Source organism: Montipora foliosa, chromosome 4 (assembly GCF_036669935.1).
Source record: "Montipora foliosa isolate CH-2021 chromosome 4, ASM3666993v2, whole genome shotgun sequence".
In the NCBI taxonomy this organism is placed as follows: domain Eukaryota; kingdom Metazoa; phylum Cnidaria; class Anthozoa; order Scleractinia; family Acroporidae; genus Montipora; species Montipora foliosa.
Window position 1 is genome coordinate 46514265 of NC_090872.1, and position 25137 is coordinate 46539401.

The 25137-nt window shown below is 48.4% G+C and overlaps 14 non-coding genes and 2 pseudogenes across 14 annotated transcripts; 4 read left to right on the top strand and 12 right to left on the bottom strand.

Moving 5' to 3' along the window:
- Nucleotides 1-768: 768 nt before the first annotated feature.
- On the bottom strand, nucleotides 769-932 carry LOC138001548 (U1 spliceosomal RNA). Its single transcript, XR_011123234.1, has one exon. It is a non-coding gene; the product is annotated as a U1 spliceosomal RNA (small nuclear RNA).
- A 1090-nt stretch (nucleotides 933-2022) lies between these two features.
- LOC138001600 (U2 spliceosomal RNA) lies at nucleotides 2023-2206 on the bottom strand. Its single transcript, XR_011123280.1, has one exon. It is a non-coding gene; the product is annotated as a U2 spliceosomal RNA (small nuclear RNA).
- Nucleotides 2207-7889: 5683 nt separating this feature from the next.
- Nucleotides 7890-8008, top strand: LOC138001642 (5S ribosomal RNA). The gene has a single exon (XR_011123303.1). It is a non-coding gene; the product is annotated as a 5S ribosomal RNA (ribosomal RNA).
- A 1050-nt stretch (nucleotides 8009-9058) lies between these two features.
- Nucleotides 9059-9222, bottom strand: LOC138001672 (U1 spliceosomal RNA). Its single transcript, XR_011123332.1, has one exon. It is a non-coding gene; the product is annotated as a U1 spliceosomal RNA (small nuclear RNA).
- Nucleotides 9223-9406: 184 nt separating this feature from the next.
- Nucleotides 9407-9598, bottom strand: LOC138001579 (U2 spliceosomal RNA). The gene has a single exon (XR_011123261.1). It is a non-coding gene; the product is annotated as a U2 spliceosomal RNA (small nuclear RNA).
- A 297-nt stretch (nucleotides 9599-9895) lies between these two features.
- Nucleotides 9896-10014, top strand: LOC138001643 (5S ribosomal RNA). The gene has a single exon (XR_011123304.1). It is a non-coding gene; the product is annotated as a 5S ribosomal RNA (ribosomal RNA).
- Nucleotides 10015-11063: 1049 nt separating this feature from the next.
- On the bottom strand, nucleotides 11064-11227 carry LOC138001673 (U1 spliceosomal RNA). The gene has a single exon (XR_011123333.1). It is a non-coding gene; the product is annotated as a U1 spliceosomal RNA (small nuclear RNA).
- Nucleotides 11228-11411: 184 nt separating this feature from the next.
- Nucleotides 11412-11577, bottom strand: LOC138001626 (U2 spliceosomal RNA; annotated as a pseudogene).
- Nucleotides 11578-13166: 1589 nt separating this feature from the next.
- LOC138001608 (U2 spliceosomal RNA) lies at nucleotides 13167-13353 on the bottom strand. Its single transcript, XR_011123286.1, has one exon. It is a non-coding gene; the product is annotated as a U2 spliceosomal RNA (small nuclear RNA).
- Nucleotides 13354-18985: 5632 nt separating this feature from the next.
- Nucleotides 18986-19106, top strand: LOC138001658 (5S ribosomal RNA). Its single transcript, XR_011123319.1, has one exon. It is a non-coding gene; the product is annotated as a 5S ribosomal RNA (ribosomal RNA).
- A 1048-nt stretch (nucleotides 19107-20154) lies between these two features.
- On the bottom strand, nucleotides 20155-20317 carry LOC138001556 (U1 spliceosomal RNA). The gene has a single exon (XR_011123241.1). It is a non-coding gene; the product is annotated as a U1 spliceosomal RNA (small nuclear RNA).
- Nucleotides 20318-20502: 185 nt separating this feature from the next.
- LOC138001586 (U2 spliceosomal RNA) lies at nucleotides 20503-20693 on the bottom strand. The gene has a single exon (XR_011123268.1). It is a non-coding gene; the product is annotated as a U2 spliceosomal RNA (small nuclear RNA).
- Nucleotides 20694-20991: 298 nt separating this feature from the next.
- On the top strand, nucleotides 20992-21110 carry LOC138001644 (5S ribosomal RNA). The gene has a single exon (XR_011123305.1). It is a non-coding gene; the product is annotated as a 5S ribosomal RNA (ribosomal RNA).
- A 1049-nt stretch (nucleotides 21111-22159) lies between these two features.
- Nucleotides 22160-22323, bottom strand: LOC138001533 (U1 spliceosomal RNA). The gene has a single exon (XR_011123220.1). It is a non-coding gene; the product is annotated as a U1 spliceosomal RNA (small nuclear RNA).
- Nucleotides 22324-22507: 184 nt separating this feature from the next.
- LOC138001627 (U2 spliceosomal RNA) lies at nucleotides 22508-22673 on the bottom strand (annotated as a pseudogene).
- Nucleotides 22674-24262: 1589 nt separating this feature from the next.
- On the bottom strand, nucleotides 24263-24449 carry LOC138001609 (U2 spliceosomal RNA). Its single transcript, XR_011123287.1, has one exon. It is a non-coding gene; the product is annotated as a U2 spliceosomal RNA (small nuclear RNA).
- Nucleotides 24450-25137: the final 688 nt, after the last annotated feature.

Genomic DNA, 25137 nt, shown 5'->3' on the forward strand with positions numbered 1-25137 from the left:
GCATTGGATGAAAAGACAAACTAGTTAGTGGGGAACATGTGCATACAACGACGGCTAGAAAATTATAAAATTGATCTAGCGAAAACGTGACTTGGTGGAGTTGACATTTTCACTGTTCTCTGCTCAACACGGACAGTATTCAGGCCCCATTTGTTCAAAGGGTGAACAACATTATTCAGAAAATAAGTCACTATCCTTCCTGAGTATAATACATTTACTTTCGCGATAACAATTCAATTAATTCATAACACAGAGAAACGACAACGTGCGTGTTGGCCACAGAAATGTAACGCCAACTGCCCTGGCCACTTCTCATGTTACTCAATGCACGCCGGATCGCCAGAAGGCAACATAGTACAAGGGAGGCATAAGAAATCTATCACGCTTACAGATAGGCGATCGAACATTGCAAACATACATCTACTTACGTTTTGCAAACGATGCAAGAGGATAAGTGCTCCATCTGCCCTCCGGTACTTTCTTGTTTCACTCGTCGATCGATCTATCCTCGATGATTTCTCTGCAGCAACGAAGAATGCAAGAAATGAAGTGAGGTTCCGCTCCGCACTGCACCCACCAAATAACTCAAACATTCAACGAGATTTCAATTCACGGCAAACTCACCTTGTCCTTGGTTACTCCGTTCCGTTCAGTCCCGTCCCGTCAGTAAACGACAGGACAGGGCATCTTTCCATGCTTGCCTGACTGACTGAAATCACACCAACAAACCATCGCATTAGTGCCATTCCTTTCCCGACGAGGTGGGTGCGGGGACTAGCGCGAACGCAGGTCCCCACTACCAGAAATTATACGCTCGAGTTACCCACATTTGGGGTAATCGCAAGGGTCAACCCAATCGAAGTGCAATGAAAGAGCCTCACCTTGAGAGGACTGCCTCCCTGATCACAGTGCCTCCCGCGTCAGGTAAGTTTTTTTTGTTACTGGGCGGGCCTCGGGCGGTAGTGCAATGCCCGAGGGCCATAACTACACAAAGGGCCAAACGACTACACAAACCACGGAATAAAAAGCCCACACGTACCGGAGGGACCCATCCGCTACCTTAAACAAGGGGAATCGAACCCCAACCCCGGCAGAAAAAACAAATTAAAAACTAAGGGAGGCACAGACAACGACAGGCAGAAACACAATTGGGGCGAAACAGAAGACTGGACAGGCACGGAAAGGGACAGCAACGACGGCGAAGACGGGCAAAAACATAGCAGGCACAGGCAGGCGAAACATAGCAGGCACAGGTAAAGACGAGACAGGCACAGGTGCAGACGGGACAGGACCAAGCGAAGACATGACAGGAACTCTAGCAGGAACAGGCATGGACTGACAGGGACGGTTTGACCTAGCAGGAACAGGCGAAGACGTGACAGGAACAGGCGAGGACGGAGCAGGTACAGACGAGGACTTAACAGAGACAGGCATGGACTGGCAGGGACGGGCTGACTCAACAGGAACAGATGAAGACAAGGACGAGACAGGTATGGCACTGGTTGGTACGGCTATAGACTTGACAGGCACGGATGACCAAGGCGAGACGACAGGAGACGTATTAAAGAGACGAGAAAATTTCACACGTAAAATGGACCTATAAAGACTATTCATTTCGGTGACACACTTCTTCAACGACACGGGGTACGACATTTCTACCACAACTGGCACAGATTAACAAACTAATAACTAGGGTGTATACCACAACTGGCACAAATCTCTGACACTATAATTCCGACTGAAACTGGGACTTAGCAGGTACTTAATGGGGACACTTACCCTGCAGGCTTCCGATAGGTACAAGCCCTAGTGCGTAATAGCCCGCGTCAGGTAAGTATGAACTTTTTCAGCCTTCCCATGGACCGCAAAACGCAACTGCTCTGCACATAGCTTGTGGTGGCTTCTTGTCGTCCCAGAACCGGTAAGGCAGGCCGGTGACTCCCTCCTTCCTAGGGAAGACAAGAGAAGGTGGAAGCTGGTCAGTCTGTTGTTTCACTTTCAATTGTTTATTTCTTCCCCGGAGGGAAGTGGGCCACACTCGGAGGTAGTGCTATACCGAGGCAACCCGTGGCCGGGACGAGGCAAGCCTCTTTTCCACGGCCCAGTTCCAAAAATCAGTTTAATATATGAGCTGCTCGATGAGCAGCGTATCAGATATTAAGCTGATAAGAACAGATTTTTTTTTTTTTTTTGTCAAAAGAGCGTTTATTCACAAATAAAAATGGAGCAATTACATATTCAGGAATACAAAAAAGTCTACAGAGTTACAAAGCCGGAGTAAGCAGCTAGCCGTAAGGGCCAGGGGCCCTAACGATAAAGTCCATGAACTGCGCAAGTTCCTTAAAGAGAGCCCCGGATTACAGGCACCGCAAACAGCGCGCGGACAAAGCAAAACGAGAATTAAATGTACGCCTAAATAGTAACGCTAGGAAGACCGTTCTCTACGGTGCAAAAGCCTGGGAGAGACCACAAAGAAGAAAAGCGACTGTCTGAAAGGCGAAAGTGATCGAGCTTAATTCGACTACGGAGATCGCCAGAAACAAAACGGATAATAGCCCGATGATCTTCTTTACCGTTATAAAAGGTGGCCTTATTGCGAAAAAGCCAAACACCGTAGAGAATGGTCTTGATAATGTGGCGCGCAATGCGAGCCCTCTTTGTAACGAGAGGGGGCCAAATAAAAAGAACACGAAGGGGACATTTAAGGTAAGCCGAAAGCCTAGCACACGATCTAAAATTGGGGAAAAACGGGACCAAACCCGCTTAACCCGAGGGCAATGCAAAAAACAATGATCTATAGTCTCTCGTCTAGGGCAAGAAGCACAGAAAGCCGAGTTAATATATCCCCAATTAGCAAGGGAATCGCGAACCTTAACACCGCGGAGAGCGATTAGCCACAAGAGATCATTTTTAGGATTTTCGGTAAGAGAATCTCGAACGAGAGACCAATGATCATTGAGTGAAAAAGAAGAGCCACAAACCTGGGTCCAAACTCTATGCAAGATAGGGGAGGAGGAATTCGAGGAAAGTAGTTTCAAATATAAACGCTTAGAAGTTAAGTCGCAATTACCAACGGATAAAAGAGTTTCGAGACAGCGGGCGTAAAAAGGAGACGGAAAGCAGGCAGAAGGGGCAAAATTATCGCGCAAACAGTTCCACTGGGGGCGAAGAGAAGACAAACGTCTACCAACAAAATATTTACAAAGATAAAAACTAGAATCGTGAGGCGAGTCCAAAGTAAAAGCCATCCCCGCTAACTGCAAGGCAAGGCACTTAACACTAAAGTTAATAATACCTATACCCCCTTGCGCAGCGCTTAAATATAAAGTATTACGAGCAACCGTCTCAATTTTACAACCCCAAAGAAAAGGCCAGATGAAACTATTGATACGGGAAAGGACCCAGGCAGGGGGAAGCAAAACCCTAGCTAGATACATCAGCTTACTTAACCCTAAGGTGTTAATAAGGAGAGCCTTGCCTAGGAAGGACAAAGAACGAGATCTCCAAAGATTGAGGGACTTCTCTAGTTTGTTTAGTTTAGGTTGCCAATTATCATTCTCAACAGGGATAGTACCAAAAAAGACCCCAAGAATTTTCATTTTCTTGACCCAAGTAAGTCCAAGGGGTTCGTCAGTCCGAGAACGCCAAGCACCGAGCCACATGGCCTCCGTTTTCGACTTATTTAGCTTAGCTCCAGAACCACGTTCGTAAACACTAACACAATCAAAAAGCTTATTTAGAGAGAAAAGGTCTTTCAAAACAGCAGTAGTGTCATCAGCATAAAGGCGAACCTTGGCCTGCAAACCCCTTGCACCAGGAAGTAAAAACCCCTCAATCTCAGGAGATCTACGGATCAGGTTAGCAAGAACTTCTACACATAAAACATAAAGTAGAGGAGAGAGAGGATCCCCCTGACGGACGCCCCGTTCAAGGGGGATACTCTCAGTAAGCCAATCGTTAAGGATGATACGCATGCAAGCACCATTATAAAAGGTACTAATCCAGCGACAAAAATCAGAACCAAAACCGTAAACATTAAGCAGCTCTAGAAGGAAGACGCGATCGACTCGGTCGAAGGCTTTTTCTTGATCTAAACTAATCAAAATAGCAGACTCATTTGTTTGCTCAATGTGGCTCAAAACATCGCGCAACAAACTCACATTAGAGAAGATTGAACGACCCGGAACAGAGCAAGATTGATCAGGGGAAACTATGTGATGCATAACCGAAGAAAGACGAGTTGTGATAGCTTTAGAGATAATCTTATAATCCACATTGAGCAAAGAAATGGGCCTCCAGTTTTTCAAATTCTTAATATCCCCACGCTTCTTATAAATAAGGCGAGTAACGCTTCCTTTCATAGAATCCGAAAGTTCAGAGTCATGGAAACATTGGTTTGCGACTGATAGCAAAAGGGGGCCCAGAATGTCCCAAAAACGCAAGTAAAATTCGACAGACAAACCATCAGAACCAGGTGACCTTCCTAGGCTAAGGCTCCTTAATGAAATAGTCAATTCATCTAAAGTTAAAAGTCCCTCGCATGAGTCGCGCAGAGGAGGAGAAAGCGAAGAAGGAATAGAATCAAAACAGGATTGTTTACACACAGGATCAATAACCTCTTGCGAGAAAAGATTTGAATAAAAGCGCACGTGCGCACGTTCAATCTCCTCCCGAGTGAAAACTTCAATGTCATTATCATTCAAAATGGAAGAAACGTTATTACGGTCTAAGCGCTCACGTTCTAACTTGAAGAAGAAGCGTGAAGGCTTCTCGCCCTCCTCAAGCCACTGGACGCGAGAACGGATTTTAGAGCCTTCCAAAACACGCAAGGTAAGAGCATTCAGTTCAGATTCAAGCCGAGAAATTTCAGGGGCGACCGAAAGGTCGCCACAGACAAGACGGCGCTTGAGACCAATTATTGCATTAGTTATAAGGACGCGCTCATGCGAGAGACTTCTACGTTTATTCTTAGCAAAGGAAATAATTTCCGAGCGAATAGAGTCCTTAAAAAAGTCCCACCAACATTTGACTGACGGAAAATAGTCAACGCAATCGGAGAGCTCGCGAATCTTAGCATCAAAGGAAAGACAAAAATCGCTATCATTCAAAAGGGAGGAATTAAATTTCCATAAGCCCGGACCACGCATATAATTAGACTCCAATTTTAAAGAAAGATTAACAAAATCATGATCAGAAAAGGCGCAAGGAGAAATGTCACAGGACTGAACTAAGGGGAATAAATTTCGGGAAACAAAAAATTTGTCAAGGCGCGAGCCGATGGAAAAATTAGAATTAAACCAAGAGCACGCTCGGACACGGGGATGCAATTTGCGCCAAGCATCTTCAAGGTAAAGTGAACGACGAAAGTCAGAGAGGTATTTTGCAATGGAAACATTGCCACCAAATTTATCTAAATCAGATTCATAGCAATTGAAATCACCGGCAATAATAGTAAAATCAGCAGGAAGGCAGAAAGCATGCAGATTCTCGAAAAACACTTTTCGGTCAGTCAAAAGGGTGGGCGCATAAATATTAATAATATTAAACTTACGATTATTATACTCAACGAGTAAACTAAGGACACGTCCATCATGATCTCTACGCCAAGATAAAACTTGACCATCAAAACGATCGGAAATCAAAATAATAACACCAGCCTGTTTACCAACAGCAGGGGACCAAAAAGATGGCCCACTCCAGTCAGCAACCAGGGAATTAAAGGCAACAGGATCAGATATTAAGTTTCCTGAATGCAGATAATACCGAAACCGAAACGAACATAATCAAGCAAAGCTTTCCGAGTAGCCTGATTAGAACCACGTGAATTAATTGAAATTAAATTAAATATAGAGGTCATGATGGACGGCTTTTTTTCGTAGGCACACGCGAAGGATTCGTTGACTTACGAACAGGCACAATGGTTGGAGTGACATTAGCAGGTGTCCGGCTGGATCCTCTCTTGACAGCTCGTCCCAACGTACGAGTTGGGAAAAGGTCAGGCGCAGGAGTATAATCATCTGAGTCAGAATCATCAGAAACGACGAGAGGATGGTCACCAGGGTCAGAAAGCAGCGGGCGAGAGGTCTGTAAAGGCGAATCAGCATCAAGGTCAGGATCAGTATCGTCAGAAGCAACGTCAACGTCAAGATCAGGAACAGCATCAGGAACAGGGTCAGCGACAGGGGCAGGAACATTATCAGGATCGGAGTTGTCATCAGGGTAATCAGGAAGGGAGTCAGGCGGAGGATCGGCAACATCCATAGCATAGGCTACTTCGGCATCGGAGGCAGCTTCTACCAAGGCTGGATTAGAGGGCGCATAGGAAGCCAAAATACTCTGGGACTGAGAAAGGTCAGAAGAAAGAGGGGGAAGATTGTATCTGCGAAGGGGCCGAGTGCTCAGAAGAAGGCTGCAAAGAGGAAGACTGCGACGAGGATTGGGAAGAGCAGGATGAAGATAGTTGGCTAGTAGGCTGCGAAGGTCGATTAGAGGGCTGAACAGCAGGTTGAAGGTCAGGAGACGGCTGGGGAGGAGGGTCATCCGGCTTGTCAGCATCTCGGTAAGATCGAGGACGGCGATGCCACGAATGCTGACAATCGATAGCCTTATGGCCTTGGTCACGACACACACAGCAGAAATCCTCTTCAGGGCATTCCTTAAACATATGACCAATACGCTCGCAATTGTAGCAGAAGGTATTAGGGCAATCCTTAGCCATATGATCGGGAAGGTTGCACTTTCGACAAGTAGGCGTCTGATTGTCGTGACGGACACGGACCAGAACCCGGCCAAAACGAAGAAAGGAAGGGATAGATTTGGACAGGACCATACCAAAGACCCGAGTTCCATTGTCCAACGTAGGGTAGTTCTGGTGTTTACTACGTCGAGTAAACTTCACAGTACCATAGGGAGCAAGACGCATATGAAGCGCAGAATCAGGAAGCTCATAAGGAGCACCAAAAACAGCAACATAGACGATACGGGGGTTACCAGAAGATGCAGGGGCACCAGAGCGGAGGAAACGAGGCACCAACGATGAAGCCCGAAGAAAGGTGTTACGATAATCTTCTTTGGTAAAGGTGACACACACTTGCTGCGGGGAAACCCACTGGACGCAGCGAACAGCAGCAGAAGGGATCTGGCAGGTCTCTAGGTCGGCAAAAAGATCCTTTAAAGCAAAGTCGCCATCAGGTTTCGGAAAAAAGGCAGAACACGGTCTCTCTGGCAAGCGGTTATAAACAGAAAAATTCTCTCTCTCAAAGGTAGACGGAACAAAGCGGCTGCGAACAGGAGGATTATTGACGAGCGGAACAGGGTCACCAGACCCGGCAGTGACACCAGCATATGAAATAGCAGTATTCGATGAGGTAGCAGCAATATCAGAGGAAGGATTCACAGCAACATTCTCAGGAACATCATCCATAGGGGCGTCGCCCCAATTAACACGTGTATCAGTATCAGCATCCATGGAATCGCAATAGCAAGGATACCACAAGGAACGAAAAACCTACTACCAAAATGGTAGGGCTTCGCCCTGGGAGAACCCACAAAACATCGGCCAAAAAGACTTAGCCAAAAGGCCGAGAAGCGATGCCATAACATGCTCGCAGCAGACGGAGTGCTGCTAGTCTCCTGGTCGCGAGATATGGTGGTCTGATTGTCATCCGTCCCAAGTAGGGAATCTACAAAGCCAACCTGAAAACGAGGCCGGCGCACACAACGATTGTCTACTTGTACAGTGGATGGACGGACGGACGGCAGGCAGCCACAGCCACCAGGACTGCATGGCATTTGCGTTGACGGCAAGAGGACAAATCCACATGGTGTTTCCTCCGACCTCTTTTTCACTTTCCTCTTATAAAAGAGTAAATTTTCACGGCAAATGACTTGTCTACGACCATACCACAGGGAAAACACCGGTTCTCGTCCGATCACCGAAGTTAAGCCCTGTCGGGCGGGGTTAGTACTTGGATGGGAGACCGCCTGGGAATACCCCGTGTTGTAGGCTTCCCTTTTTCGTTCTATCCACTTCATCATCTCAAAGAATCTCAGTTCCCCCCACCAAAGAAAGTTCCAATACAGCTTTTTTTAAAACACAACATGTCAAGCAAATGTCAAAAATGAGAAATGCAACAAAAACAAAATAGTTCACACGGGAAAGGCGAACTTATATTCCCGAGGGAGCGCGTGCGCGCGAGATCTTATCAAACCAACGTTTATGACATCAAAGCTATCTTTTTGTCTGAGCAAAGAACAGGACACGGCAAGTGTGAAATTGACGCACTGTTATGCATTGGATGAAAAGACAAACTAGTTAGTGGGGAACATGTGCATACAACGACGGCTAGAAAATTATAAAATTGATCTAGCGAAAACGTGACTTGGTGGAGTTGACATTTTCACTGTTCTCTGCTCAACACGGACAGTATTCAGGCCCCATTTGTTCAAAGGGTGAACAACATTATTCAGAAAATAAGTCACTATCCTTCCTGAGTATAATACATTTACTTTCGCGATAACAATTCAATTAATTCATAACACAGAGAAACGACAACGTGCGTGTTGGCCACAGAAATGTAACGCCAACTGCCCTGGCCACTTCTCATGTTACTCAATGCACGCCGGATCGCCAGAAGGCAACATAGTACAAGGGAGGCATAAGAAATCTATCACGCTTACAGATAGGCGATCGAACATTGCAAACATACATCTACTTACGTTTTGCAAACGATGCAAGAGGATAAGTGCTCCATCTGCCCTCCGGTACTTTCTTGTTTCACTCGTCGATCGATCTATCCTCGATGATTTCTCTGCAGCAACGAAGAATGCAAGAAATGAAGTGAGGTTCCGCTCCGCACTGCACCCACCAAATAACTCAAACATTCAACGAGATTTCAATTCACGGCAAACTCACCTTGTCCTTGGTTACTCCGTTCCGTTCAGTCCCGTCCCGTCAGTAAACGACAGGACAGGGCATCTTTCCATGCTTGCCTGACTGACTGAAATCACACCAACAAACCATCGCATTAGTGCCATTCCTTTCCCGACGAGGTGGGTGCGGGGACTAGCGCGAACGCAGGTCCCCACTACCAGAAATTATACGCTCGAGTTACCCACATTTGGGGTAATCGCAAGGGTCAACCCAATCGAAGTGCAATGAAAGAGCCTCACCTTGAGAGGACTGCCTCCCTGATCACAGTGCCTCCCGCGTCAGGTAAGTATGAACTTTTTCAGCCTTCCCATGGACCGCAAAACGCAACTGCTCTGCACATAGCTTGTGGTGGCTTCTTGTCGTCCCAGAACCGGTAAGGCAGGCCGGTGACTCCCTCCTTCCTAGGGAAGACAAGAGAAGGTGGAAGCTGGTCAGTCTGTTGTTTCACTTTCAATTGTTTATTTCTTCCCCGGAGGGAAGTGGGCCACACTCGGAGGTAGTGCTATACCGAGGCAACCCGTGGCCGGGACGAGGCAAGCCTCTTTTCCACGGCCCAGTTCCAAAAATCAGTTTAATATATGAGCTGCTCGATGAGCAGCGTATCAGATATTAAGCTGATAAGAACAGATACTACACTTGATCTTAGCCAAAAGGCCGAGAAGCGATGCCATAACATGCTCGCAGCAGACGGAGTGCTGCTAGTCTCCTGGTCGCGAGATATGGTGGTCTGATTGTCATCCGTCCCAAGTAGGGAATCTACAAAGCCAACCTGAAAACGAGGCCGGCGCACACAACGATTGTCTACTTGTACAGTGGATGGACGGACGGACGGCAGGCAGCCACAGCCACCAGGACTGCATGGCATTTGCGTTGACGGCAAGAGGACAAATCCACATGGTGTTTCCTCCGACCTCTTTTTCACTTTCCTCTTATAAAAGAGTAAATTTTCACGGCAAATGACTTGTCTACGACCATACCACAGGGAAAACACCGGTTCTCGTCCGATCACCGAAGTTAAGCCCTGTCGGGCGGGGTTAGTACTTGGATGGGAGACCGCCTGGGAATACCCCGTGTTGTAGGCTTCCCTTTTCGTTCTATCCACTTCATCATCTCAAAGAATCTCAGTTCCCCCCACCAAAGAAAGTTCCAATACAGCTTTTTTTAAAACACAACATGTCAAGCAAATGTCAAAAATGAGAAATGCAACAAAAACAAAATAGTTCACACGGGAAAGGCGAACTTATATTCCCGAGGGAGCGCGTGCGCGCGAGATCTTATCAAACCAACGTTTATGACATCAAAGCTATCTTTTTGTCTGAGCAAAGAACAGGACACGGCAAGTGTGAAATTGACGCACTGTTATGCATTGGATGAAAAGACAAACTAGTTAGTGGGGAACATGTGCATACAACGACGGCTAGAAAATTATAAAATTGATCTAGCGAAAACGTGACTTGGTGGAGTTGACATTTTCACTGTTCTCTGCTCAACACGGACAGTATTCAGGCCCCATTTGTTCAAAGGGTGAACAACATTATTCAGAAAATAAGTCACTATCCTTCCTGAGTATAATACATTTACTTTCGCGATAACAATTCAATTAATTCATAACACAGAGAAACGACAACGTGCGTGTTGGCCACAGAAATGTAACGCCAACTGCCCTGGCCACTTCTCATGTTACTCAATGCACGCCGGATCGCCAGAAGGCAACATAGTACAAGGGAGGCATAAGAAATCTATCACGCTTACAGATAGGCGATCGAACATTGCAAACATACATCTACTTACGTTTTGCAAACGATGCAAGAGGATAAGTGCTCCATCTGCCCTCCGGTACTTTCTTGTTTCACTCGTCGATCGATCTATCCTCGATGATTTCTCTGCAGCAACGAAGAATGCAAGAAATGAAGTGAGGTTCCGCTCCGCACTGCACCCACCAAATAACTCAAACATTCAACGAGATTTCAATTCACGGCAAACTCACCTTGTCCTTGGTTACTCCGTTCCGTTCAGTCCCGTCCCGTCAGTAAACGACAGGACAGGGCATCTTTCCATGCTTGCCTGACTGACTGAAATCACACCAACAAACCATCGCATTAGTGCCATTCCTTTCCCGACGAGGTGGGTGCGGGGACTAGCGCGAACGCAGGTCCCCACTACCAGAAATTATACGCTCGAGTTACCCACATTTGGGGTAATCGCAAGGGTCAACCCAATCGAAGTGCAATGAAAGAGCCTCACCTTGAGAGGACTGCCTCCCTGATCACAGTGCCTCCCGCGTCAGGTAAGTATGAACTTTTTCAGCCTTCCCATGGACCGCAAAACGCAACTGCTCTGCACATAGCTTGTGGTGGCTTCTTGTCGTCCCAGAACCGGTAAGGCAGGCCGGTGACTCCCTCCTTCCTAGGGAAGACAAGAGAAGGTGGAAGCTGGTCAGTCTGTTGTTTCACTTTCAATTGTTTATTTCTTCCCCGGAGGGAAGTGGGCCACACTCGGAGGTAGTGCTATACCGAGGCAACCCGTGGCCGGGACGAGGCAAGCCTCTTTTCCACGGCCCAGTTCCAAAAATCAGTTTAATATATGAGCTGCTCGATGAGCAGCCGCCGGAGGAGCGGAACTCCTCGACAAACCAGGCAAGCGGTTCATCGAGACTGTTGGAATGAGCATTCCCACGAATGATCTCCCAAGTGGCAACATCGCACCAGACTTCCTCATAGGTACTCATGGAGAACTTGGCGGTACGGTGTTCGCGACGGTCGGTATCCATATCCAAACGGCTGATCTGTCATCCGAGGATGCGCCAGCTGAAGGAAGGAGTACCGATCTTTGGGAGGTTACGCTTCCGCCTCCGCTTAGGCTTGCGCTGCCGGGGGGAGCCAGAAGACTCTTTAACGAGAACATCCGACTCCGAATCCTCACCTGGAGTAAACTCCAAAGGGAGGATTACGACCCTAGATGCGTCATCGTCGGAGGGCAACAGGTTTGCACCTGCGCCCACCGGACTCGGCAGGAGAGGAGGCCGAACCTCCTCCATAGCATCGTCTACGACAGCATCCGGCTTACGTCCGGATCCTCCACAGCCTCTGTGCCAGGGGGACTGGCAATCAGGGGCCGGAACCCCAGCCTGCTCCTCTTTACGAGAAGACGCCGGAAGAACTCCGGAGGCCGTTGAGGTGCAGGCTGCCCCCAGGCGTTCCTACATTCACGGGCCATGTGACCAGACTGGCCACAGCGCCGACATCGTCCACTGAGCGGGCAAGCACGACTTCGTTGAACCGATCTTCCTACAGATGGCACAGTAGGGGGGGCTGACCACGATACCAAACACGGCAATCGAAGCCAGCTACACGTACATCACCGGGAACGTCCTTTAGACATAGACATCTTGACAAGGCGGTTGCCATCGCTCAGGCCGGGGAAAACCATGGTGCTCACTCCTCTGGACAGAATGAACCCTGCCCAAAGGAGGAGAAGAACGCACGGACGGCATCGTCTGGGACCTCAAACGGACAATCCCGGAGATACACCAGACGGGACGAGGTGTCGGCACTGGTAAGACGAAGCTGGTAGTCGCCAAAACGTATTCCACGTTCTATGGTGGACTGACAAGACTGGATCTCCTTGAAGGAGAGACGAACTGCTCCATTTCGGAGGAACTGGACGGAGGACAACTGATCTCTCTCCACGCTCTCCAAGAGGCGGGGGAGGACTTGGGACGAGCCCACGGAACGGAAAACTTCAGCCGGAAAAAAAGCCATCAGGCTTTTCGGGCACTGGATCGTACTGGAGGTAGGCATCCTGGGCCAATCGCAGGAGAGCCGAAACTCAACTTTGAAGCGGACCCAGAAGCACCACAAGCGTTAGAGAAGCTATCTAGCCCCGAAGAGCTATTAAAGATAGCACCGCAAGTGAAGGAATAGAATGCAAGCACACAAGTGAAAACACTATGAGCACTCACAAACCGGCTGCCGAGCCCTCACGAGCTCACAATGGCAGTGATACTAGCTGGCGTCAACAACCCAATGAAGAGCGTCAGGTAAGTATGAACTTTTTTCAGCCTTCCCATGGACCGCAAAACGCAACTGCTCTGCACATAGCTTGTGGTGGCTTCTTGTCGTCCCAGAACCGGTAAGGCAGGCCGGATGACTCCCTCCTTCCTAGGGAAGACAAGAGAAGGTGGAAGCTGGTCAGTCTGTTGTGTTTCACTTTCATTGTTTATTTTCTTCCCCGGAGGAAGTGGGCCACACTCGGAGGTAGTGCTATACCGAGGCAACCCGTGGCCGGGACGAGGCAAGCCTCTTTTCCACGGCCCAGTTCCAAAAAATCAGTTTAATATATGAGCTGCTCGATGAGCAGCGTATCAGATATTAAGCTGATAAGAACAGATTTTTTTTTTTTTTCTTTTGATAAAATTTTATTTACAAGGGCCTAAGGGCCCAGGTAAAAAGACCTGATTACAAGAAGGTACTGGAGCAGCTAATAATTACAGTGCGTCGGTGCAAAAAGGTAAACAGAGTCCATCTCAAAGCAAGGTGCAAGGTGCAATTGCCTACCTGAACTATCTAATGAACAAAAAGAACTAAAAGTGAAAAATAGGACGACCGTTACAATCAACAGAACAGATTACACTACCGTCGACCAAAAATCTTTAACTCTAGAGACAGGTTCGCCTAAGATACGCAACTTAATATCTTTAATAATCATGTTAATAATAGAACGTGAGCCAAGAGAGCTGTTTCGAAAAGTCGCAAGGTTCGCGCCAGCCAAACGAAGTAAACGATAGTCGCAATGAGATAACTAGACAGACGGTACCCCGGGGACGACGAAATAGGGGACAAGGGAAACAAAACAGAAGAAAAGGACAGCACAAGGGGAGAACCAAGGAGACGAGAGAGAAAGGGCGTAAAGAATTCCAGACATGAACGACCCTACGACATGCAACAAAACAATGACAAGGGGATTCAATACGAGAACAAACAGCACAACGGTCGGAGGCAATATAACCCCAAACTTGAGGTTATATCGCACCCGAACTGCATTATGTAAGAGGAGCCAGAAAACATCACTTTATAATTCTCGATAAACTTAAGACGAGACTTTCGCCACACGGACACCCACCGGATTATGGGGCGGCCAACAACGGCTCCCCAAAAACTAGCGCATGTTGGAGCAGGGGACGGAAATACAGACAACAAGGAATAAATGTTCTTACAAGATAAATCATCAGGCACAGACCCATGACGCTCAAACAGAGAGTGAAACAAAGCAAGACACTGACGGTAACACAGGGAGGGATCCGAAGAAGAAGGGACGGAATTGCTCGCGAAAGAGAAGCAAGGATCAAACTTAAAAAGACAATTCCCAAGAAAGAAGCGGGCCAAAAAATGCCATTTATCAGAACCGAAGTCATCTCGAAGACTTAAAAAACAGGACAGACGCAGGCTGGCACACTTGGTCTGAAAGTCGACGACACCAAGGCCGCCAGAAGACAAAGGAGCACAGCAGCGCTGTCGACTCACGTTCTCCATTTTGCCTTTCCAATGAAAGGCCAAACAAGACGTTTGTAGCGGTCACACACCCATCGCGGAGGTGCGAGGATTTTGGCAACGTGCCAAAACCTACTCGCCCCGAGGCATTAATAATCATTGTGCGGCCAACAAAAGAAAGTTCCCTTTGTCTCCACAAATTGATAACATTTTCGAGCTTATCTAGCTTAGGTTTTCCAGTTGTCTGACTCGACAGAAACCAGACCGTTAGAAAAGAAAACACCCAATATCCTAATTTTAGAGACCCACTTTAAACCAAAGGGGGGAGGCACCGTTCACCCTCCACCTCGGTCTTAGTCGTGTTAAGTTTTGCTCCCGAAGCTATTTCAAACCTGCGAACCACTCGCAAAAGGTGACATAGGGAACTTTCCGATTTCAAAAAGCAAGTTGCATCGTCAGCGTACTGAGAAATCTTAAATTGTAAGCCAGCCGCACCAGGGAGGAGAAAGCCAACAATGTCCGGACATTTTTCGAATTTTGGGTAGACAGGATTTCAGAAACCAGCACGTATAAAAGGGGGGAGAGGGGGACAACCCTGCCTAACACCCCTTCCCCAAAAAAACAGGGGCGGAAAGAGACCCGTTACAAATAATGCGCGAAAAGACATTGTTATAAAAGAGACTCACCCATTGACAAAAAAGGGACCAAAACCGAACTTAGACAAAACGCGCATGAGAAAGGCGTGGTCGACAACGGTCAAAAGGCCTTTTCTTGGTCTAAGGTCACAAGTATTTCCAGATTCGTTAGTTTTACTAATCATGTCGAGGGTGTCACGAATCAGAAGGAGATTAGAGAAGATAGATCTCCCAACTACAGAGCACGACTGATCGCGATGAACAATAGAACACATTACAGGCTTGAGACGCTCGGTAATAGCCTTAGAAGCGATTTTATAATCGGTATTTAGCAAAGAGATGGGGCGCCAGTTTTTCGGCATGCGCTTATCGTCTTTCTTGTGTATCAGACGCAAGAGGCCCTCTCGCTGAGAGTCAATGAGGGAACCCGATGAAAGCCCTCATTCAAAACACGAGCAAGGGCATCACCAAGATCCCCCCAGAAAGCAACATAAAATCGGTTGGGAGACCATCAGACCCTGGGGACTTGCCGGTTTGAAGACCGCTAACAGCTGAAAAAAAGCTCGTCTTTTGTCAACTCCCCTCACAGCTCTCTCGTTCAGCATTCGACAGAGAAAGGTCTAGGTCATTAATTAAATCCATTTGAACAGAAAGATCCAAGGTATCCTTGGCAAACAATGACTTATAGAAATCTACAAGGACTAATTCCAAATCGTGTTGGGACGTCTTCTCGACGCCATTGGCATCCAGAAGGCAGTCCATGGAATTCTTTTCAGCACGTTTTTTCTCGAGGCGGAAAAAAAATCTAGTCGGCCGTTCTCCTTCTTCAACCCCACTTGGCACGTGAACGAATTTTTGCGCCTCTCCGCTTCCTGGGAAACCAGGAAGAGAGGGCGCTTTCAAGATCCCTGACCTCAGAAGCGGCCTGGGAGCCACCAGAGGCCAGAGAGTTCTTTGCGTGGATCAAGCGCTTGGTCAAAGAACTGCGTTCACTATTAATCTGCCTTTGTTATTAACGCAAAACTCGATACAAAACCTACGAATGCCAAGTTTTAAAGCCTCCCACCAAGCACCAAGGGAAATCGAAGTCGGAGACACGCTCCTTAAAGGAAGCAATAAACGCAGACATTTTTGCTCTTAAAAGACTCATCGGACAAGAAACTTGTATTAAACCGCCAAACACCGCTACGGGGACAAGAAAAATTGTCGAGAGACAAAAATAGACGAACAAAATCGTGGTCCGAAAAAACACACGGCATTACATCGGAGGTTCGAACGTGCGGAACAAGGGAACGAGAAATCAAAAAGCGATCGAGGCGCGAAGCTTGAGAATAGCCGGTATTGGCCCAAGTGAAGGAAACCCACGAGGGTTTCCGTCTGCGCCAAATATCAACAAGAGAACAGTCTGAAATGAAGGATTTAAGGACTGACTTATCAGGAAGAGAATCATCAACTAGGACAAGACGGTCGAGAGGATTATCGATACAATTAAAATCACCGGCCACTATCCGAATAGGGGATAGAAAAAAGGAATGCAGATTTTGAAAAAAGTGCTTGCGTCGGGTAACGGTGTTTGGAGCGTAAATATTAATGACATTAATCCGCTGCTGCCCCAAAAAGTACCAATGCACTTAAGACTCTACCATCTGAATCAAAAATAAAGCGAGAGATGGTTCCTGGAAAATTCGGAGGGGTGAGCAGGGCTACACCAGCCGACCTGCCCGTCCCGAAGGACCAAAAACATTTACCGGGCCATTTACGAGAAAAAGCATCAGCTTGACGTTTGTTTGAAACATGAGTCTCCTGTAATAAGATCAAATCGCAACTTAGGCGAGATAATTCGTTTAGGATCAGGTCACTCTTAGTGGGTGATACAAGCCCACGGACGTTCAGAGAAAGGAGCTTTAGCATTGGTACTAATGGTGGCGTTTACCAACCGTGGTCCACCCTTCAGACTCGCTGTAAGTATGATCCCCGCGCAATCGAGTTCTAGATCGATGACGGTCGTGGCTGCGGGAACGGCCACGCCCCCGCGACGGTACTCACGATCACGGTCACGATCACGTTCACGTTCACGTTCACGTTCACGGTCACGGTCACGGTCACGGTCACGGTCACGGTCACGGTCCCGTTCCCGTTCCCGTTCCCGTTCCCGCTCCCGCTCCCGCTCCCGCTCCCGCTCCCGCTCCCGCTCCGCGCTCTCGCTCCCGATCACGGCGGCCAACATGACTACTTGTCCTACCAGATCCTTTAGATTCACGTTCAACTTGATCATCCCAGCCTTTTCCTTGTTGAGGAGAGGACCCAGAAACAGACTCAGAACCAGACTCCTCACTACTAGATTCATCACTTGCATCACTAGATTCCTTATGAGCCGCATCGGGGGGGGACAGGGGCTCGGAGCTAGGGGGCGTCTCTGCACCTGGGGAGGTTTACTGACTGGAGGAGGCTGAGCAGCAGGAACCGGAGCTGGAGCAGGCGGACGAGAGGCAACAGCAGCATAGGAAGAGGGCTCGGAAGACTCACGAGGACGCGCACGAGGACCAGAAGATGACGGGTCTACATCAGCACTGTGGATAAGGAACGGGCACGCAGCTGCTAAATGATCAGGCTTCATACAAATGGAGCACATAGGGTCACACGGACAGGATCTTGACGAGTGGCCAGGTTCTTCGCAGTGGCGCAGCGCACAGACCGACAGACGGCGGCGAAGTGCCCAAGGGCCCCGCAGCGCCTGCAGGTCTGTGGCTGCCCAGGGTACCAGATCCGAACAAATTCGCCCCACTACTCGAACAGAGGAAGGGATGGGTTTACTGAGACGCATCCGGGCAGTGCGGTTCCCATTGAACAGGCTATCGCCGGAACGATCCCTACGAAAAGAAAGAACAGTGCCATAGGTGGATAAACGGCCAATCAAAACAGAGTCCGGGAGCTCCACCGGAGCTTCGTAAAGCTTCACCAAGGTTACAGCATTCTGCCTATCACCGATAAGAACACGTGACCCCTCGATATCGAGGTGGGGGATACGGAGCGCAGCTTCTTTTGCCGCAACTGATCTAAAGGTGACGACCCAATTTTTGTTAGAAGCGCAATACTGGATGGACACAATGGAGTCGATATCAACGCCAGCTTCATCAAAAAACTGCACAAGATCTTTTGGCTGTTGGAAGGAGAGTCCAACTTAAAAAACACGGAGAATCCCTTCTTAAGAGCCACTCCACGATTGTCTGGCGAGTGGGACCAAATCTCACGAGGAGAAGCACAGAAACGTACACCACTTTTAGCCATGTTGCCAGCGCTTGTGGGACAACAACTTCAGACTCCAATGGCGAGAAGAGCTCGGGCGTGAAGGCTTCTTCACCATCAGGAACTTCAGGAACTTCATCAGTGGCATTGGCATCAGCGCCAGCATCAGCATCAGCATCAGCATTCATATCCGCGTCAGCAGCATCCATACTCACAATTGTGGGGGGGATAACCTCAGCAGTGCTAGCATCTTCAGGGACAGCAAGAACAGCGGCGGTTGTGTCTTCTTCCATAAGTGTTGGCGGGCGCAGACGAAGAGGTCCACGAAGTGTAGCTCCCACTAAGGCCAATTGGTACACTTAGCCAAAAGGCCGAGCACAGCGATGCCATAACATGCTCGCAGCAGACGGAGTGCTGCTAGTCTCCTGGTCGCGAGATATGGTGGTCTGATTGTCATCCGTCCCAAGTAGGGAATCTACAAAGCCAACCTGAAAACGAGGCCGGCGCACACAACGATTGTCTACTTGTACAGTGGATGGACGGACGGACGGCAGGCAGCCACAGCCACCAGGACTGCATGGCATTTGCGTTGACGGCAAGAGGACAAAATCCACATGGTGTTTCCTCCGACCTCTTTTTCACTTTCCTCTTATAAAAGAGTAAATTTTCACGGCAAATGACTTGTCTACGACCATACCACAGGGAAAACACCGGTTCTCGTCCGATCACCGAAGTTAAGCCCTGTCGGGCGGGGTTAGTACTGTTGGATGGGAGACCGCCTGGGAATACCCCGTGTTGTGGCTTCCCTTTTTCGTTCTATCCACTTCATCATCTCAAAGAATCTCAGTTCCCCCCACCAAAGAAAGTTCCAATACAGCTTTTTTTAAAAACACAACATGTCAAGCAAATGTCAAAAATGAGAAATGCAACAAAAACAAAATAGTTCACACGGGAAAGGCGAACTTATATTCCCGAGGGAGCGCGTGCGCGCGAGATCTTATCAAACCAACGTTTATGACATCAAAGCTATCTTTTGTCTGAGCAAAGAACAGGACACGGCAAGTGTGTGAATTGACGCACTGTTATGCATTGGATGAAAAGACAAACTAGTTAGTGGGGAACATGTGCATACAACGACGGCTAGAAAATTATAAAATTGATCTAGCGAAAACGTGACTTGGTGGAGTTGACATTTTCACTGTTCTCTGCTCAACACGGACAGTATTCAGGCCCCATTGTTCAAAGGGTGAACAACATTATTCAGAAAATAAGTCACTATCCTTCCTGAGTATAATACATTTACTTTCGCGATAACAATTCAATTAATTCATAACACAGAGAAACGACAACGTGCGTGTTGGCCACAGAAATGTAACGCCAACTGCCCTGGCCACTTCTCATGTTACTCAATGCACGCCGGATCGCCAGAAGGCACATAGTACAAGGGAGGCATAAGAAATCTATCACGCTTACAGATAGGCGATCGAACATTGCAAACATACATCTACTTACGTTTTGCAAACGATGCAAGAGGATAAGTGCTCCATCTGCCCTCCGGTACTTTCTTGTTTCACTCGTCGATCGATCTATCCTCGATGATTTCTCTGCAGCAACGAAGAATGCAAGAAATGAAGTGAGGTTCCGCTCCGCACTGCACCCACCAAATAACTCAAACATTCAACGAGATTTCAATTCACGGCAAACTCACCTTGTCCTTGGTTACTCCGTTCCGTTCAGTCCCGTCCCGTCAGTAAACGACAGGACAGGGCATCTTTCCATGCTTGCCTGACTGACTGAAATCACACCAACAAACCATCGCATTAGTGCCATTCCTTTCCCGACGAGGTGGGTGCGGGGACTAGCGCGAACGCAGGTCCCCACTACCAGAAATTATACGCTCGAGTTACCCACATTTGGGGTAATCGCAAGGGTCAACCCAATCGAAGTGCAATGAAAGAGCCTCACCTTGAGAGGACTGCCTCCCTGATCACAGTGCCTCCGCGTCAGGTAAGTATGAACTTTTTCAGCCTTCCCATGGACCGCAAAACGCAACTGCTCTGCACATAGCTTGTGGTGGCTTCTTGTCGTCCCAGAACCGGTAAGGCAGGCCGGTGACTCCCTCCTTCCTAGGGAAGACAAGAGAAGGTGGAAGCTGGTCAGTCTGTTGTTTCACTTTCAATTGTTTTATTTCTTCCCCGGAGGGAAGTGGGCCACACTCGGAGGTAGTGCTATACCGAGCAAACCCGTGGCCGGGACGAGGCAAGCCTCTTTTCCACGGCCCAGTTCCAAAATCAGTTTAATATATGAGCTGCTCGATGAGCAGCGTATCAGATATTAAGCTGATAAGAACAGATACTACACTTGATCTTAGCCAAAAGGCCGAGAAGCCGATGCCATAACATGCTCGCAGCAGACGGAGTGCTGCTAGTCTCCTGGTCGCGAGATATGGTGGTCTGATTGTCATCCGTCCCAAGTAGGGAATCTACAAAGCCAACCTGAAAACGAGGCCGGCGCACACAACGATTGTCTACTTGTACAGTGGATGGACGGACGGACGGCAGGCAGCCACAGCCACCAGGACTGCATGGCATTTGCGTTGACGGCAAGAGGACAAATCCACATGGTGTTTCCTCCGACCTCTTTTTCACTTTCCTCTTATAAAAGAGTAAATTTTCACGGCAAATGACTTGTCTACGACCATACCACAGGGAAAACACCGGTTCTCGTCCGATCACCGAAGTTAAGCCCTGTCGGGCGGGGTTAGTACTTGGATGGGAGACCGCCTGGGAATACCCCGTGTTGTAGGCTTCCCTTTTTCGTTCTATCCACTTCATCATCTCAAAGAATCTCAGTTCCCCCACCAAAGAAAGTTCCAATACAGCTTTTTTTAAAACACAACATGTCAAGCAAATGTCAAAAATGAGAAATGCAACAAAAACAAAATAGTTCACACGGGAAAGGCGAACTTATATTCCCGAGGGAGCGCGTGCGCGCGAGATCTTATCAAACCAACGTTTATGACATCAAAGCTATCTTTTTGTCTGAGCAAAGAACAGGACACGGCAAGTGTGAAATTGACGCACTGTTATGCATTGGATGAAAAGACAAACTAGTTAGTGGGGAACATGTGCATACAACGACGGCTAGAAAATTATAAAATTGATCTAGCGAAAACGTGACTTGGTGGAGTTGACATTTTCACTGTTCTCTGCTCAACACGGACAGTATTCAGGCCCCATTTGTTCAAAGGGTGAACAACATTATTCAGAAAATAAGTCACTATCCTTCCTGAGTATAATACATTTACTTTCGCGATAACAATTCAATTAATTCATAACACAGAGAAACGACAACGTGCGTGTTGGCCACAGAAATGTAACGCCAACTGCCCTGGCCACTTCTCATGTTACTCAATGCACGCCGGATCGCCAGAAGGCAACATAGTACAAGGGAGGCATAAGAAATCTATCACGCTTACAGATAGGCGATCGAACATTGCAAACATACATCTACTTACGTTTTGCAAACGATGCAAGAGGATAAGTGCTCCATCTGCCCTCCGGTACTTTCTTGTTTCACTCGTCGATCGATCTATCCTCGATGATTTCTCTGCAGCAACGAAGAATGCAAGAAATGAAGTGAGGTTCCGCTCCGCACTGCACCCACCAAATAACTCAAACATTCAACGAGATTTCAATTCACGGCAAACTCACCTTGTCCTTGGTTACTCCGTTCCGTTCAGTCCCGTCCCGTCAGTAAACGACAGGACAGGGCATCTTTCCATGCTTGCCTGACTGACTGAAATCACACCAACAAACCATCGCATTAGTGCCATTCCTTTCCCGACGAGGTGGGTGCGGGGACTAGCGCGAACGCAGGTCCCCACTACCAGAAATTATACGCTCGAGTTACCCACATTTGGGGTAATCGCAAGGGTCAACCCAATCGAAGTGCAATGAAAGAGCCTCACCTTGAGAGGACTGCCTCCCTGATCACAGTGCCTCCCGCGTCAGGTAAGTATGAACTTTTTCAGCCTTCCCATGGACCGCAAAACGCAACTGCTCTGCACATAGCTTGTGGTGGCTTCTTGTCGTCCCAGAACCGGTAAGGCAGGCCGGTGACTCCCTCCTTCCTAGGGAAGACAAGAGAAGGTGGAAGCTGGTCAGTCTGTTGTTTCACTTTCAATTGTTTATTTCTTCCCCGGAGGGAAGTGGGCCACACTCGGAGGTAGTGCTATACCGAGGCAACCCGTGGCCGGGACGAGGCAAGCCTCTTTTCCACGGCCCAGTTCCAAAAATCAGTTTAATATATGAGCTGCTCGATGAGCAGCCGCCGGAGGAGCGGAACTCCTCGACAAACCAGGCAAGCGGTTCATCGAGACTGTTGGAATGAGCATTCCCACGAATGATCTCCCAAGTGGCAACATCGCACCAGACTTCCTCATAGGTACTCATGGAGAACTTGGCGGTACGGTGTTCGCGACGGTCGGTATCCATATCCAAACGGCTGATCTGTCATCCGAGGATGCGCCAGCTGAAGGAAGGAGTACCGATCTTTGGGAGGTTACGCTTCCGCCTCCGCTTAGGCTTGCGCTGCCGGGGGGAGCCAGAAGACTCTTTAACGAGAACATCCGACTCCGAATCCTCACCTGGAGTAAACTCCAAAGGGAGGATTACGACCCTAGATGCGTCATCGTCGGAGGGCAACAGGTTTGCACCTGCGCCCACCGGACTCGGCAGGAGAGGAGGCCGAACCTCCTCCATAGCATCGTCTACGACAGCATCCGGCTTACGTCCGGATCCTCCACAGCCTCTGTGCCAGGGGGACTGGCAATCAGGGGCCGGAACCCCAGCCTGCTCCTCTTTACGAGAAGACGCCGGAAGAACTCCGGAGGCCGTTGAGGTGCAGGCTGCCCCCAGGCGTTCCTACATTCACGGGCCATGTGACCAGACTGGCCACAGCGCCGACATCGTCCACTGAGCGGGCAAGCACGACTTCGTTGAACCGATCTTCCTACAGATGGCACAGTAGGGGGGGCTGACCACGATACCAAACACGGCAATCGAAGCCAGCTACACGTACATCACCGGGAACGTCCTTTAGACATAGACATCTTGACAAGGCGGTTGCCATCGCTCAGGCCGGGGAAAACCATGGTGCTCACTCCTCTGGACAGAATGAACCCTGCCCAAAGGAGGAGAAGAACGCACGGACGGCATCGTCTGGGACCTCAAACGGACAATCCCGGAGATACACCAGACGGGACGAGGTGTCGGCACTGGTAAGACGAAGCTGGTAGTCGCCAAAACGTATTCCACGTTCTATGGTGGACTGACAAGACTGGATCTCCTTGAAGGAGAGACGAACTGCTCCATTTCGGAGGAACTGGACGGAGGACAACTGATCTCTCTCCACGCTCTCCAAGAGGCGGGGGAGGACTTGGGACGAGCCCACGGAACGGAAAACTTCAGCCGGAAAAAAAGCCATCAGGCTTTTCGGGCACTGGATCGTACTGGAGGTAGGCATCCTGGGCCAATCGCAGGAGAGCCGAAACTCAACTTTGAAGCGGACCCAGAAGCACCACAAGCGTTAGAGAAGCTATCTAGCCCCGAAGAGCTATTAAAGATAGCACCGCAAGTGAAGGAATAGAATGCAAGCACACAAGTGAAAACACTATGAGCACTCACAAACCGGCTGCCGAGCCCTCACGAGCTCACAATGGCAGTGATACTAGCTGGCGTCAACAACCCAATGAAGAGCGTCAGGTAAGTATGAACTTTTTTCAGCCTTCCCATGGACCGCAAAACGCAACTGCTCTGCACATAGCTTGTGGTGGCTTCTTGTCGTCCCAGAACCGGTAAGGCAGGCCGGATGACTCCCTCCTTCCTAGGGAAGACAAGAGAAGGTGGAAGCTGGTCAGTCTGTTGTGTTTCACTTTCATTGTTTATTTTCTTCCCCGGAGGAAGTGGGCCACACTCGGAGGTAGTGCTATACCGAGGCAACCCGTGGCCGGGACGAGGCAAGCCTCTTTTCCACGGCCCAGTTCCAAAAAATCAGTTTAATATATGAGCTGCTCGATGAGCAGCGTATCAGATATTAAGCTGATAAGAACAGATTTTTTTTTTTTTTCTTTTGATAAAATTTTATTTACAAGGGCCTAAGGGCCCAGGTAAAAAGACCTGATTACAAGAAGGTACTGGAGCAGCTAATAATTACAGTGCGTCGGTGCAAAAAGGTAAACAGAGTCCATCTCAAAGCAAGGTGCAAGGTGCAATTGCCTACCTGAACTATCTAATGAACAAAAAGAACTAAAAGTGAAAAATAGGACGACCGTTACAATCAACAGAACAGATTACACTACCGTCGACCAAAAATCTTTAACTCTAGAGACAGGTTCGCCTAAGATACGCAACTTAATATCTTTAATAATCATGTTAATAATAGAACGTGAGCCAAGAGAGCTGTTTCGAAAAGTCGCAAGGTTCGCGCCAGCCAAACGAAGTAAACGATAGTCGCAATGAGATAACTAGACAGACGGTACCCCGGGGACGACGAAATAGGGGACAAGGGAAACAAAACAGAAGAAAAGGACAGCACAAGGGGAGAACCAAGGAGACGAGAGAGAAAGGGCGTAAAGAATTCCAGACATGAACGACCCTACGACATGCAACAAAACAATGACAAGGGGATTCAATACGAGAACAAACAGCACAACGGTCGGAGGCAATATAACCCCAAACTTGAGGTTATATCGCACCCGAACTGCATTATGTAAGAGGAGCCAGAAAACATCACTTTATAATTCTCGATAAACTTAAGACGAGACTTTCGCCAC